The sequence below is a fragment of the Saimiri boliviensis genome, chromosome 9 (genome assembly GCF_048565385.1).
Source record: "Saimiri boliviensis isolate mSaiBol1 chromosome 9, mSaiBol1.pri, whole genome shotgun sequence".
NCBI lineage: Eukaryota > Metazoa > Chordata > Mammalia > Primates > Cebidae > Saimiri > Saimiri boliviensis.
This window is the reverse complement of record NC_133457.1, coordinates 93,893,855-93,910,100: the sequence shown is the minus strand read 5'-3', so window position 1 is coordinate 93,910,100 and position 16,246 is coordinate 93,893,855. Positions and strand designations below refer to the sequence as shown.

The following is a 16,246-nucleotide window of genomic DNA, read 5'->3' as shown; positions in this document are numbered from 1 at the left end:
CACTGTGTTCCAGGATTCTTCAGAAGGGAACAGTCTGACCTTGGAGATTCTAGCGGGATGAAATCAGGTCCCCCTCGTCAGCTCCTCTCTTCCTCTCATGCCCCGGGAGGCTTCCACTCCCGCAGCATCAGGCGCTGAGAGGCAGAGTCCAGCTCCACAGTCATTTTTAACATATTCAAGTTCCTAACAGAAAGCTCATTTGAAGCCTGTGTTTGTGCCGGGAGAAGAGGGGCCAGAGCCAAGCCTCTCCCCCAGGGGATTTCATCTCCCCCTGCTTGAGCAGAAATGCGTCGTCATGAGCCAGCATCCGAGAGGCACAATGCCCAGGCCTGTGGGGCCACTCCCTAGCGGTTCTGAATATGAAGTCGAAACACAGACTTTGGCAATTTCTCCCTTTGTCTTCAAACAGCTTCTGAGTACTGGCTTCTACCCACTAAGTGTCATTCACATCTGCCAGGCTCACTATCTCTTTGCCCCAGATTCTTGGAACAGGCTCTAACAGGTCTCACTGCCACCGATCTTGCCCCCTGCACCCTCCTGCCCCTCTTTTTTTTTTTTTTTTTTTCTGAGACAGAGTCTCACTCTGTTGCCAGGCTGTAGTGCAGTGGCGCAATCTCAGCTCACTGCAGCCTCCACCTCTCAGGTTCAAGCGATTCTGCTGCCTCAGCCTCCCGAGCAGCTGGGACTACAAGTGTGCACCACCACGCCCAGCTAATTTTTGTATTTTCAGTAGACACGGGGTTTCACTGTGTTGGCCAGGACGGTCTTGATCTCTTGACCTTGTGATCTGCCCACCTCGGCCTCTCAAAGTGCTGGGATTACAGGTGTGAGCCACCATGCCCGGCCCTGCCCCACTCTTAACACCTGATATGGCCTTTGGATAAAGCCTAGACTCCTGAGCATGGGAGACCCACAGGGCCCTTCAGTCTGGCCCCTGCCACCTTTACTGGCATCCCATACCCTTTGCGCTCCAACTGAACCAATGTATTCCAGTTTCTGGAACATACTGGGCTCTCTTTCATCTCTGAGCCTTTACACATGCTGTGTCCCCTGCATGGAGCACAGAGCTCTGCAGCCTCCCTCCCTCCATGCAGCACCCTCAGGTCTCAGGGATATCATTCTAGGCAGGACCTGATACCTGATTGGTGGGGCTTAGTGCAAAATGAAAATGTTCAAAATTATTAGGAATTTCAAGATGGCAACAGCAAAGCATTAAACCAAGTTTAGAGGCCGGGCACGGTGGCTCACACCTGTAATCCTAGCACTTTGGGAGTCCGAGGTGGGCGGATCACCTGAGGTCAGGAGTTCGAGACCAACATGGCCAACATGATGAAACCCTGTCTCTACTAAAATTATAAAAATTAGCCCAGTTTGGTGGCACTTGCCTGTAATTCCAGGTATTCGGGAGGCTGAGGCAGGAGAATTGCCTAAACTTGGGAGGCGGAGGTTGCAGTGAGCTGAGTTCACACCACTGCACTCCAGCCTGGGTGACAGAGTGAGACTCCATCTCAAAAACAAATAAAAATAAAAAAAATAAACCAAGTTTAGGGCCCTTCCAAGGGTGGGCTCCATGTGACCACACAGGCCACATGCCCACGAAGCCAGCCCTGCTCCAGGCTGTCACCCCAGGGTGTCCACTCCGGGTCTCCTGTGTGTCCCCACAGCTCTCTGTGTGTCCTTGTCTCAGTATTGATCACCTGCAGAGGGCTTGTCTATTTTTCTTCTCCCACTAGATGATGAGTACCAGGGTGTAGGACTCCCTTCTGTTTGTTCCAGGTATATCCTGGATGCCTGGCATAGAGCTGGCAGAGTAGGCACTTCAAAACTATTTGTTGAATTGCCATCCAATGCATAAACAATCTGTTCAACAAATGCTTTTCCAGAGCCTCTGATGTGCCAGGCACAACCCTAGGTACTTGGACTGCATCAGTGGCCCACAGTCCCTCCCTCCTAGGCGTGCACATTCCAGCAGGGAAGACACACAGTACCTGCCTCGCAGTGGGTTCTCTTAGAAGCAGACCCTGAGGCTAGGATTTGAGCGTAAGTAGGTTGTTTGAGAGGGACAGGAAGCACCTGGTTCTCAGGCTTTCAGATTCAGTTTGGAAGCAACTGCACCACCAGTTTTCCTGGGCCTCGTCCAGCTTGCAAACAGCACATAGCGGGACTTGTCCGCCTCCACAATCACGTGAGCCAATCCCTCGTAATAAATCATTTTCTATCTGTCTATATCGATGTGTAGATATTCCTTTGCTGCTGTTTCCCTGGAGAACATTAACTGCTACAGGGCTGGTGTCCCACCTGCGGAGCGAGGGGAATGGTGGCATCTATCCAGCCCCTTTTGTTCTTTGGTGGCCGAGGGCTGCTCCCAGGGCCCTCAGCTCCTGGGCACTTCCGGGCTGGCCCCGTGCAGGCTGAGCGGCTCCTGCAGCTGGAGGGAGTCCTCAGGCAGAGTCAGCTGTGTTGCCATGAGCAGCCATGGGCAGGGAGAAGGACAGAAGGGCCCTGAGGGAGGCAGGAGTACCAGAAATACACTAAAAATGAAGCGGGTCTGAGTGAAAGCCATAAGTAGGGCACGGTGAGGGGGCTGGGTGTGCGTGTGGAGAGGGGTCTCAGAGTGCCCCTGACCTGGAGCCGACTTCTCAGACCCCAGCCCACCCACAGCTCTTGGCAGCAGCCGGAGCCCCCCACACTCAGTCCCTACTCTACCCGCACCCCAGCCCTGCCCCAGCCCTCTCTCTCACGCCATGGTGTTTTTCTTTTAGCCTTTAATTCTACCAATAAATTACAATTTCACAGGCACTGATGGCATGAGAGGTGAGGACCCAGATTGCCAAAGACTTTTAATTTGCCTCTGACAGTCCCTCCATTGGCTCTGCCAATCTGGGAGAGCTCCGTGTGCCCCTCCCTCGGGCCTGATGACCTGGAGCAGCCTCCGACTGTCCCATGTGGAGGAGGGTGCTAACCTCGGTGATGTCAGTGGAGCCTCGGCTTCCGCAGAGGGCAGGCACACCTGGGATGTGGAGACCAGCTGCCCTAGTGAAATCTCATTTGTCTTGATTTTGCCTTGATCTTCAGCCCGCGCACAAACGGGATTCTGAGGTTCAGCGCAGCTGATTCGCAAGGCCAGGTTCTAATTTGCTTGTAGGAGGACTGAGTCACCCACTTCGAGCCGGAACATACCCCTCCCACTGCCTCATACAATCATTCACAAAAGGAGAAGGATGCGCGCCCCCCTGGGCAGTAGGTACCACACATGGCTGATTGTTTCCTAAGTCCTCACATCTGTGATCTTGTGTGCCCCCAAAACCAGGCTACAGCTTGGGTGGAAGAAGTGTTCATATTCCTGTCTCAGAAACAAGGAAGCAGGCATTCAGGCCACTAAGGCAAGGTTGCCCAGCCGATAAGTGTTGGGCAAGTCTAGATCCTGCACTTCCTGAGCCTTTGTTCAGTGTCTTCTCCATGGCGCCAAGCCGTGTCGCCTTCCGTGAGCCCTCTAGGAAGGATAAGATCTTGGAGAAGCAGTGTTTAAATATTTTTTAATTGAAATATAGCATAGATCGTAAACATATAGCTCTATGAGTTTCACAGAATGAACACACCCATCCAGCATCCAATATCCAGGTCAAGAAACAGACCGTGTCCTCCAGAAGCTCTAAGCCTTGGCCACCACCCGTCACTATTCATGGGCAAGTACTTTTACCTTCAGTTTTGCCTTTTAGCCACATCGTTAGCCCCAAGGTATAACCCTTCCAGAATTTCCATTCTTGGTGGGGAAAAAGAAAACCCGTTTCTGAGTGTACATAGTTTAATGATAAGAGCTCTAGGCTGGGAGTCAGGAGGCTGGGTTCTCTCTTGACTTGGTTCCAAGCTCACTGTGTGACTTTGGGCATGTCATCTCTCTTCCCTGGACCTCAGTTTCCCCATCTAAAAAACTCAGTGATTTCCTCCAGCCTCTCTGCTTAGAACTAGAGCTGGAACTCCTCTTTGTGGGCCTCAAGTTTTAGGTTTTCTGTGGGACCCCAGCTTTCTACAGCAGCTGGCGGCCTAACCGCAGTCCATCCTCATCCCTAGTAACCGGCCTGTACAGTCCCTGTGGGGCTGGGCTCAGCATATGCTTGTCCCCTTTGGAAGTTGCTAATAGAAGTCCATAATGGGTGTATGTTCTGTTTAGGATGAGAGCTGCTAATGTCTTTTTGGGATGGATCAGTCCCCTATAATTGCCAATACCTACGAACTTTTCCTGAGTGCTTGCTGTATCCTAGGAACTCTGCTAAGAGCTTTACATGCATGGCTCATTTCATCTCCCAGCACTTCGATGAATAGATATTATTCTTATGTCTTGTGTGTAAGCTAGGGGACCCTTTGACTGCAAGTAAAAGAGAGCCTTTTTAAAACAGGATATTTGGCCAGGCACGGCGGCTCATTCCTGTAATCCCAGCACTTTGGGAGGTTAAGGTGGGCGGATCACGAGGTCAGGAGATTGAGACCATCCTGCCCAACATGGTGAAACCCCGTCTCTACTAAAAATACAAAAATTAGCTGGACATGGCAGTGCATGCCTGTAATCCCAGCTACTTGTGAGGCTGAGGCAGGAGAATCGCTTGAATCCAGGAGATGGAGGTTGCAGTGAACTAAGATCACGCCACTGTACTCCAGCCTGGCGACAGAGCTAGACTCTGTCTCCAAAAAAAAAAAAAAAAAAAAAATCAGGACATGTAACTATATCATATAATGAAGTCTAAGAAGGGCTGTTCTACGTTGCTGCAACAGCTCAAGGGTGTCATCTCTGACCAGACTTTTTCTGTTTTTCTCTTCTTCTTTTTTTTTTTCACAGACTATGCCTTTCAGATCTGTTTTTCTCTTAACCATCCTTGCCTGTTGTTCTCAATTGCAAAGGGCCCCATCAAGACATTTCCCCACCTCCTGAGCCCAGGCTGGCTATGTGAGTGTCTTTGATCAATAGACAGCAGCGGAAGTGAGAGTGTAAATGTGCAAAGCCTAGGCCTCCACTCTTGTCCTCTTGAAGTGCTGCTGCCATGTGAACAAGCCTGGGCAACCTCCACCTCACGGAGAGAGAGACTCAGCCATTCCACCGGAAACCCCAGACATCCAAAGGATCCCAGGCAATACCATGTGGAGCAGAGATGAGTCATCCCAATCGACTCCAGCCCAAATTTCTGACCTGCAGAATCCTGAGCAGTAAATGTTATTTTAAGCCACTACATTTCGGAATATTTTGTTTGCAAAAGCTAACCGATAGAGCTGTGTTGGCTTTTTGTCCTCAGGTTTGCTGTCTGTCTCGTGGTTGCAAAATAGCTGCTGACATTTCTTAAAACCAAAGTCAAAGAAGGAAGAAGGGGATGAATCAAAAAGGAAGTGTTTTCTTGCAAATACTCCTCACTTTTATCAGGAATGAAAATTTTATTTATTTATTTATTTTGTGACGGAGTGTCTCTCTGTCACCCAGGCTGGGGTGCAGTGGCGCAGTCTTGGCCCACTGTAACCTCCGCCTCCCGGGTTCAAGTGATTCTTCTCCCTCGACTTCCCAAGTAGCTGGGATTACAGGTACCTGCTTGCCACCACACCTGGCTATTTTTTTGTATTTTTAGTAGAGATGGAGTTCTACCATGTTGGCCAGGCTTGTCTCAAACTCCTGACCTCATGATCCACCTGCCTTGGCTTCCCAAAGTGTTGGAATTATAGGCATGAGCCACTGCGCCCAGCACTTCGTTGTTGTTGTCGTTTGTTTTTTTGAGACAGAGGCTTGCTCTTTCACCCAGCCTGGAGTACAGCAGTGCCAGTTCGGTTCACTGCAGCCTCCGCCTCCTGAGGTTCAAGCGATTCTCCTGCCTCAGTCTCTGGAGTAGCTGGGACTACAGGCATGCACCACCACACCCTGCTAATTTTTGCATTTTTTAAGTAGAGATGGGGTTTCACCATGTTGGCCAGGCTGGCCTCGAACTCCTGACCTCAAATTGTCCCCCAGTCTTGGCCTCTCAGTTGTGCTGAGATTACAGGCGTGAGCCACCATGCCCAGCCAAAATGAAAATCTTAACAGCTCACATGCTCCTGGTTACCTCACTGGGACTTCGTTTTTAAGCTCACTAGGCTGTCATATTTAAGCAATGTGACCCCATTCCACCCACCATAGCTGATTAGATTCTTGATCCTGGCTGAACCAATCTCTTTCCTGGGAATATTGATTTGGGACAAACAGCTTAGTCTGGACTGGCCTCCTGAATGGAGGAGCTATTATATCAAAGCATTACAGCTGTTGGTGGCAGTGGCAGAGAAGCAGAGAAAGCTAGTTTGCATCGAAGGAAGAGTACAGCAGAACCCAGCAAGTGACGGTCTCTTGCAAGCCTTCTGGGTTCCAGGTCTGGGCTCTACCTTTGTCCTGGGAGCATCAGGAAAAACAGCTGCGTCACTGTATACATTTTCCCCTTAAGCTAAAGTTGTGTAGGGGTTGGGGAGCAAGGTCTCTGTTATTTGCAACCAAAAACCCTAACCTTTGTAATGGGATTCTGTAAGACTGAGGGTTGAAACTCAAAGGCAAATGGGCTCAAAGTCAGGCAGGTCCTGGTGCAGGGAGGACCTTCTCACACCCACCTCACGTTTCCTGAGAAATCTGGTGCGATGATGGGCATGGAAGGCTTGTGTGGGATTATATATATACTCATTTATACATGCTCACTGCACATAAAAAGAAGATGAAACTCTCCATCTCAGGATGTAGATACATAAAGAAGGTCATGGTGAAGGGGAGGTGTGATAAGACTTTATGATTGGCTGAGCTTTGTCTCAAATATCAAAGTCCCAAGACTTTAAGATTGGCTGTCATTCATTTGTTTTCTTTTCTTTGGCTGAAGGAGCGGAGAGGATGGAGCAGAATGAGAGACACTGGAAGGCACTCGGTGTGGAACAGAGACACCACTTGGGAAAGGAGGTGCTCAAAGGTGGAATTGACATTGAGGGCAGCAGCCATCTTCCTACCTAACCCTGGAAATTCAGGGATACCTTAAGGAAATCTTGAACAGCCGAGTGTTCTAGCCAATCGTATTGAGATTTGGAGAGGTCAAGAGGCCCCAGCTCACACAGGGGTTGGATAAGAACATAGAAGATTGCAACTCCAAGCACTAATCCCTGAGCACAGCTGCAGCAGCATGTGAAGAAGGTTGAGGTAGACAGACCCAGGAAGAGACATGAATCACGACTGCTCAAAGCCAGCTAAGGGTGGCCTTGTGACCCACTTCTGGCTAATGAGACCTAAGGAAAAGTCTGCAAAACTGGATATAGGGTGAGGGTGGGGGTTCTCAAAGTTTTTGCTTTTCCCCCTTCTGTCTTGAACACAGACATGATGGTTGGTGTGGTGGCGGTCATCTCTTTACCATGAGCGAAAGGTCAAGAGAATCAGACTCATGTCTCCTAACATAGCTGAGCTGCTGAACCAACAGTAGCAACCACCTGCCTCTGGCCTCTTCCATTAGGAAAACAAACCCCTCTTGGTTTACAATCAACATAGTTAGCCTTTCTGTTTCCTGCACTGAACACATTTCTAACTGCTATAGAGGTGGATGAAGGCGACTGCTCCCGAAGGACTTGGTTTTACTCATGTTTGAGAATTAAAGACAAATTCCGAGGACAATTTAATCAGATGCCTGGAACCACAGGCTGAGCTCTAGCCCCAGTAGAGAATGGAAAAGAACTGCCAAGTCTCATTACCAGAGGCACAGAACAGCCCTCCAGTGAAGCATCAAAGTTAATGGTGTATCTCAATCTCATCCACTGGCAAATCCAAGGCAGAAAAATGACTCCAGTGATGGATGCCACCACATCAGCTGTTAGCTTGCTATGGTTTTAGTCCTTTAATCACCAACAGCTTCAGGATCCCACTGAGTGATCAAACATGAGGTGAGACAGCTGAGAAAGGGGACACTGTGTCTAGCTTGCAGGAACCAGAGTAGGCATTCATGGGCAAGAAGAGTCCATCAAGAGCAGGTAACTATTGTCCCTGTGTTATATGTATAAGAAAACAGACAAGATGAGAGTCGTAAGAGCTTTGTTTATGTTTAGACTGATTATTCACCAAACACGTATTAAGTACCTGCTGTGTACCAGGTCCTATGCTGGTGAGATGCCCTGAGTTTAGTGAGGGCAATAAACTGTGAACACAAATAACTGCAACATTAACCAAAGGGATCCTGGGAGTTTTGTCAGAGGAAGAAAATGCACCAGTGTCTTGGGGAGGGAAATAACTTTGACTCTGCATCGCTAGTGGATGGGAAGAAGTGACTCAATTCAGCTCCTCAATTACTTTCGGGACATATATGATGTGAACATACAAAACTAAAAGGAGAAAGGGGGAGAGAATGAGCTTATCCATGAGGACAGGGACTCTGTTCCTGATCAGTCCCTAGCACCTATAACATGCTAAATGAACACATTGATTAGGCATGCACAGTATTGCAGAGGCACTATGCTGGGTACCTTAGGTATGTGGGTGGAGGAGTTATTGTCATTTTTCAGAAGAGAACTGTGCCCCAGAGAGAAGTAGTATTGGTCAAGGCCTTACAGCCAGTGAGTGCTAAGTCAAGATTTGAATCCATTTATGTCTAAATCCAAATTAGGTTCAATCCGTTGCACTCTGCTGGGTCCTTCTACTAGTCAGGACGTGTTCAGAAAATTCAACTAAAATGGAATTAAACAAAAGAGGAAATTATAGTACCATGTGACCAAAGAGTCCAGGTGTAGGTTCAGGTAAGGGTTGATCCAGCAGCTCAAATGATTTCACCAAGGGCCCAGTTTCTTTGGGTCTTACAGCATTGTATTGCTTAGCTTCTTCCTCTGGCTTTATGTTTGCACCATCACAAAATAGGTCTTGGTTCTCCTGTAGAGATGATGGTTCTCCTGTTCCAGACATCGTATCATTTATGATATTGACTAAGGGAAGAGAAACGGCATGTGCTGGTAGGCTTTGTGCGGGGAAAACCCCTCACCTCTCCAGAAATCCTAGCAAACATTTTCTTATATCTCATTGGCTCCAGTGAGTCATGTGCCCATCCCTGAAATATCAGTGTATGGCTCCTGAGGATATTTTTACACATGGATAAAACTATTTTTGATTACTTTAGATTTAACATTAAATGTTTTAAGCTTAGAAATGATTACTTCTAAGTAAATCTTAGTTCTTCAAACTTTTAATTCCAGCTTATAAATCTTACCTTTTTTTTTTTTTAACCTCTAGGTCTAGTAAACTTTAATAACCAAATTTAAGGTAAAGAAACCTTTGTAATTAATGTAAACATTTTTAACTGCATTAATAAATTTAATGCAATTGGTTTTCTTTTTAGGTACAACACTTGCAATATAGTGACCCCAAGCCTTCTTAAATGTACCAAATCAGTTTACGCACTTAACAAAATTGCTTATACTTTTTAATGTAAAATCATAAATCTAAACACATTACTCAATTACACATTGTTTCAATTAAAATAATGAGTTAATCTCTTAGATACTTCAATATGCCAAAAAATCTTAAATATTACAAGTACTAAAAGAAAATAGACATACACAAATTGTTTCTGAACCAAACATAAAAAATTCAAGTTGTGGGTATGATTTATTCATTATTTCTATGAACAATGCTAAAACTTTTTGGAGTTAGATTCTTCCCCACTTCAAAAACACTTAGAGCATCCTTGGTGAGACAGTGTCCCTGTCACAGAGCAAAGCATACAGATAGACTTGTGAAAGATTGGGCTGCAGCCAAAACATGATTCAGGGCCGAGCTGCTGATGAAACGTAGAGTTGCCACAATAGGGACCCCATAAATTCTACCGAGGTTGTGGCAAAGCAGTACTGAGGGGTAAGGGGCAGTACTCCAGTCACATAAGATATACAATTTTTTTTTTTTTTTTTTTTTTTTACTAGGCAAAGAACTTTATTAACCTTGGTTTCAAACTTGATTCCCAGGCTTCTTCGGCTTAAGTAGCTGCAAAGAATGAATTGTGTATAAGCAAAAAACTGAAAAGAGCTGCAGTGTCCAAGGGGCTTGGGCTTAAAAATATTAGAGATCTAGATTTTATCAGATCCATAAACAAAAATTTCTTAAAAATCAGTCATAATATAAAATAGCAGCTCCCAGTAACTTCTTCAAGTTTTATCTTCGGAAGTTGACTCAATTCAGTTTGCCTCATTCTTGGAAGCCTCATCAAAATTCTCCACGAGATCTGGAACTTCATCATCATCTTCCTTTCCAGGAGCAAGTGGTGCTTTTCTATCCACAGATTGTTTGGGCAGAGCTTCAGCCAGTCTCCTGAAACTAGTCGGACTGTCTGCCCCAAGCTGGTTTAGGATGCTGGGTAGCATTTCTGTCAGCTGCTTTGCCTCAGCATGGCCTGTAATGGTGAAAGTGTTTGCTGCCAGAGATGCCTGAACTTTAGGGTTGTTAAAGTGGATCACTGTTCCTTGGTTTGTAAACATATTCACCTCTTCAATACCAGAGATATTGTTTACCCCTAACTTCTTTAAGGAGAACTGAAGTTTTTTATCATCTGCTGTGGCTGTTCTATGAACCACCTTCTTCTTTCTGCGAGCAGTCCGTTTCCCACCAATGTGCACTTGTGCCTGCAGTTTGGCGAGTTTTTCCTGGTTCATGATTGTTTCTTTCATAAGCACTTTAGCCCTGAGTAAGAAGGGAAGGAAACCTTTGAGGATTTTGAGCATAGAAGTGATATTCCCCTGATATTAAGGTTGGACATAAGACACAGTTCTTACCAATCAGTTGTGAGAGGAAGTGTGCCTGAAGGTTTCTGAGAAAGGTTTTTTCAGTCTTAAAAAGAAATATGAGAAAGCAATTTCCTAACACACACCATTTGATTTTCCTCTAGATACTGTCCCATGAAGATATGATACTTGGAGCTATGGCAATAATTTTATGACTATGAAGAAGTTAGATGAAAACAGTCTGACACGAAATACAACAAAGACGAAACTTTTAAAAAGCAGCTTTATTGACGGATAATTCACACACCATATAATAAACCTACTTCAGTGGTTTTAAGTATATTCAGAGTTGTACAACCATTATTCCAAACAATCTTAGAAAATTTTCATCACTACAAAAAAAAAAAAAATACTTTACCCATTAAGAGTAAGTGGCCATTTCCTCTCAACTTCCCCAACCGTAGGCAGTCATTAAATTACCTTCTGTCTCTATAGCTTTGCCTATTCTGGACACTTCTTATAATGGAATGATATGATATGTGGCCTTTTCTGGCTGGCTTCCTTCACTTAGCAGAATATTTCCAGGTTCATCCATGTTGAAGCCTGTATCAGTATTTCATTCCTTCTTACTGCTAAATAAGATTCCATCGCAAGGATATATCCCATTTCACTTATCCAGTCAGCACTTGATGAGATTTAGGTTGTTCCCACTTATTTAGGATTCCAGGTTTATCACTAAGTATTTTTTTTCTTTTTGATGCTTAAGTGGAATTGTTTTCTGAATTTCATTTTTAGATTGTTTATTGCTGGCATATAGAAATACCTTGTATCTTGCATAGCTGATGAGTTGTTCATTTATTATAATAGTTTTGAGTGCATTTAAAAAAATTTTCTACATACAAAATTATGTCATGTGCAGCAACAATAGTTTTACTTCTTCCTCTCCAAGCTAAATGTCTTTATTTATTTTTCTTGCCTATTTTTTCTGGTTATAACCTCCAGAACAGAACTGGCAAATATCCTGTGTCAGTTTGCTAAGGATAAAACAAACAAACCAAAAAGCAACAAAAAAAGAAGTGACAAATAGAAGTGCTGAGAACGGACATCTTTTTCTTGTTCTTGAGCTTAAGGGGAAAATATTCAGTCTTTCATCATTATGAATGATGGTAAATGTGCGTTTTTGATAGATGCCGTTTATCAAATTGAGGAAATTCTTTTGTGTTCCTAGCTTGTTGATCTTTTAAAATCTATACAAGCGTCGTATTTTCTCAAATGCCTTTCTGCCTCTGTTGAAATGACCATGTTGTTTTTGTCCTTTATTCTATTAGTATTGTATATTACATGAATTGATTTTTGGATGTTAAACCAGCCTTGCATTCTTGGGATAAATCCCACTTGGTTTTGCTTTATAATACTTTCTATATATTGCTAGACTTGACTTATAGGAATTTTGTTGAGGATTATTGCATGTATATTTATGAGAAATATTGGTCTGTAGTTTTCTTGTAATGCCTTTGCCTGATTTCAGTATCAGGATGATATTGGTTTCATAGGAGTTGGGAAGTGTTCTCTCTTTCTGTATTTTTTTGAAGAGTTTGTGAGAAATTTATGTTAATTCTTCCTTAAATATTTGGTAGAATTTACCAAGCCATCTGGGCCAGAACTTTTCTTTTCTTTCTTTCTTTTCTTTTTTTCTTTTTCTTTTTTTTTTTTTTTGACCCAGTTTTGCTCTTCTTGCCCAGGCTGGAGTAAAGTGGCACGATCTCAGTTCACTGCAACCTCCGTCATCCAGTTTCAAGCGATTCTCCTGCCTCAGCCTCCTGAGTAACTGGGATTACAGGCGCCCACTACCATAACCAGCTAATTTTTGTATTTTTAGTAGAGACGAGGTTTCAACATGTTGGCCAGGCTGGCCTCAAACTCCTGACCTTGTGATCTGCCTGCCTTGGCCTCCCAAAGTGCTGGGATTACAGGTGTGAGCCACTGTACCTGGCCCAGAACTTTTCTTTGTGAGAAGCTTTTTGTTTCAGTATCTTTACTTGCTAGAGATCTTTCAGACTTTCTGTTTCTTCTTGAGACAATTTTGGTGGTTGTTCCTTTTTAGGAATCTGTGTGTTTCATCTAGTTTACCTAATTTATTGGTATGTAATTGTTAATACTATTCCCTTTTTAGATTTTATAAGGTCAGTAGTAATGTCCCCTCTTTTATTCCTCATTTTGATAATATGAGTTTTTTCTCTCTTTTCGTTTTTTGATCTAACTAAAAGTTTATCAATATTATTCCTCTTTCAAAGAACCAGTTATGGTTCTGTTGATTTTTCTCTACTGTTTTTCTGTTTCACTTCTTTCTACTCTAATATGTACTATTTCTTTCATTTTGCTTTAGTTTGCTCTTCTTTTTCTTGTTTCTTAAATTGAAATATGGTGTTATCGATTTGAGTTTTTGCTTCTTTTTGAATATACATATTTACAGCTATGAATTTCCATTTGAGTGCTGCTTTAGAGTGTTTTTTTTTTTCTTTTCCACATATTCATATAATCTTTGCCTGTCTCACAATTTTTTGTGCCTTTCCTATGGTACTGGACAGTGTTTTTGAAAAGTGGACATTTAGATACTATATTGTAGCCACTCTGAATACCTATTCTCCACGCTCCCACAGATTTGTTGTTTGCTTGTTTATTTGGTTAGTAACTTTGCTAGAGCAATCCAGAACTATTTCTATCGATTCAATATTTCTCCCAATTTGAAAGGACAAGAGAAATAAAGCTTACTTCTATAATAAATACTCTTTTTGTATTTCAGTAAAGTCTATTTCCCACACAGGGTGCAGCGTCTGATGTTGTTTCTCGAGAGCGCAGCCTTAGACATAAGCACAGCCTCTCTGGGATGCCACTGGATTTAGCAGGGCTCTCTTTGTCTTTTTCCTTTATTTTTCTGTTATGCTGTCTGCCTCTGTTGGTATCATATCTAGATATTAGCCTTTATCAATTGGTGGTTGGTTGTTCTATTGTTTTTGACAATGCTGTGAGGCAAAAATTGCTCTACACTAAGATCCTATGTAATTTGGGCCCCTTTACCGGGGTAGTCTTTAGGGGCAGTCTTTGAGTCTCATTCTGATCCCAAGAGGACTCTTTGTAACTGTCTCTCTCCCCGATTCTTCCTGTTAAACTACTAGATGGTTTAGACATGTGATTCTTTTTTTTTTTTTTTTTCAAGAAGCTACTTGTCTCCTCGTAATTGCTTACTACCAAAAGATCCAGTGTTTTCAAGAGCATCATTTGATTTGATCTTCCCCGTACACTCTGTTCACAATAAAGCCAGTTCCCCTGTGGGAGAACATTGACGCTGTCTGTTCTGAAGCCGTCTCTCTCCCTCTCGACAAAATCTCTACGCCACTGCTGCAGAGCTGGGGGTGAAGACAGCAGGCTCTTCCTCTTGCGGCAACATCCAGACTTTACAAGTAGCGTGCTGGTGGTGGCGGTTGTCTCTGGTCTGCTCAGCTTGCCTCTCCCAGTGCAGAACTTCTCCCTTATGAGCAGCATGAAACAAGGGCAGTCAGGATTCCAGTATTCTCAGACTGACATGCTTCGGCTAGAGCTCCTACCCTGTGAGGGAGTGGGGACTAGGTAGAGAAAGGAACGCCAGATCTCTCAGCTGCTCTTGCCTGGAATTTAGCCTCTACATGAAGCTAGGGGGATAAGCATTTCTGGTGACCTGCAATATTCCTGCCCTCGGCTAGGATCTGGGGGAAGAGGAAATCCTGTGTTCTTGTCTGCACCTGCCTGTGGCAGGGCTTCATTGTGCTGAGCTGGGGGAAGGGAAAAGGGAAGGGAAGGGCCATGGCTCAAATACCCCAGACTCATGCTATTTGTACCATGAAAAGGTTTCTTTTCTTTTCTTTTCTCTTTTTTTTTTTTTTTTTTTTTTTTTTGAGACGGAGTTTCGCTCTTGTTACCCAGGCTGGAGTGCAATGGCGCGATCTCGGCTCACCGCAACCTCCGCCTCCCGGGTTCAGGCAATTCTCCTGCCTCAGCCTCCTGAGTAGCTGGGATTACAGGCACGTGCCACCACGCCCAGCTAATGTTTTGTATTTTTAGTAGAGACGGGGTTTCACCATGTTGACCAGGACGGTCTCGATCTCTTGACCTCGTGATCCACCCGCCTCGGCCTCCCAAAGTGCTGGGATTACAGGCTTGAGCCACTGCGCCCGGCAAAAAGGTTTCTTTATCTGCTATATGTCTTTTTTTTTTTTTTTTTTTTTTTTTTTTTTGGTCTAGACTGAGTGATAGAGTCTCACTGAGTGTCTAGACTGAGTGATAGAGTCACCCAGGCTGGAGTGCAGCAGCACGATCTCAGCTCACTGCAACTTCCGCCTCCCAGATTCAAGCGATTCTCCTGCCTCAGCCACCTGAGTAGCTGAAATTACAGGTATGTGCCACCACACCCAGCTAATTTTTGTATTTTTAGTAGAGACAGTGTTTCACCATGTTGGCCAGTCAGGTCTCGAACTCTTGACCTCTGGTGATCTGCCTGCCTCGGCCTCCCACAGTGCTGGGATTACAGGCATGAGCCACCGTGCCTGGCCTATTTGCTGTATCTTTCAGACAATTTCCAGAGACTATAAATGCTTCTTTTTAAAAATAATTTTTACTAGTTACAGTTTTTTCACCAGGGAAATGTCTACAAAGCTCCTCATATGGCTGTTCCAGAAATTGTTTCAAAGGTAGGACTTGGATCTTTTAATTAGCCAACCCTGGAGTTTCTCTGCCTACTGACTTCTTCAACTTCTTGTTATGTGAAGTTAAAAAAAAAAAAAATTCCTGGCTGGGCACAGTGGCTCACACCTGTAATCTCAGCACTTCGGGAGGCCGAGGCAGGGTAGATCTCTGAGGTCAGGAGTTCAAGATGAGCCTGGCCAACATGGTAAAATCCTGTCTCTACTAAAAATGTGAAAAATTAGCTGGGCATGATGACGGGCACCTGTAATCCCAGCTACTTTGGGAGGCTGAGGCAGGAGGATCGCTTGAACCCAGGAGGCAGAGGTTGCAGTGAGCAGAGATCACACCACTGCACTCTAGCCTGGGTGACAGAGCAAGACTCTTGTCTCAAAAAACTAAAACTAAAAATTAAAATTAAAAAAATCCTTATTGTACATTTCTGTTGCTCCTGGCCACCAGGAGAGCTTTTTTCCATCTAGAAAGGTGACAGCAGGTAAGGCCTAGCCTAAAAGGTATTCATTCACAACACCCATGACTCTCTAATACTCCATTTTTCTGTTTAGTGGCATATCTCTCCCACTAGACCATGATCTGTTTCAATCGAGATCACATGTCTATTTTATCTTAGAATTTCCACTCTCCAGCACTGGGCCTGTTACTTAGCATGTGTATAAAAAATTGGTGAATTAATGAATGACTATTGTCAGGGTAGCTCAATTACTTTAGAGCTATTTACCTTTTGGTCTGTCCCCACAAATGTCCCTGATTCATTTTGGTGCTTTGCACTGGGAACTGACCTACC

The 16,246-nt window shown here is 44.4% G+C and overlaps 1 pseudogene; it reads right to left on the bottom strand.

Annotated features, from left to right (window-relative positions):
- Positions 1-10,167: 10,167 nt before the first annotated feature.
- On the bottom strand, positions 10,168-10,671 carry LOC101048298 (transcription factor BTF3 pseudogene; annotated as a pseudogene).
- Positions 10,672-16,246: the final 5,575 nt, after the last annotated feature.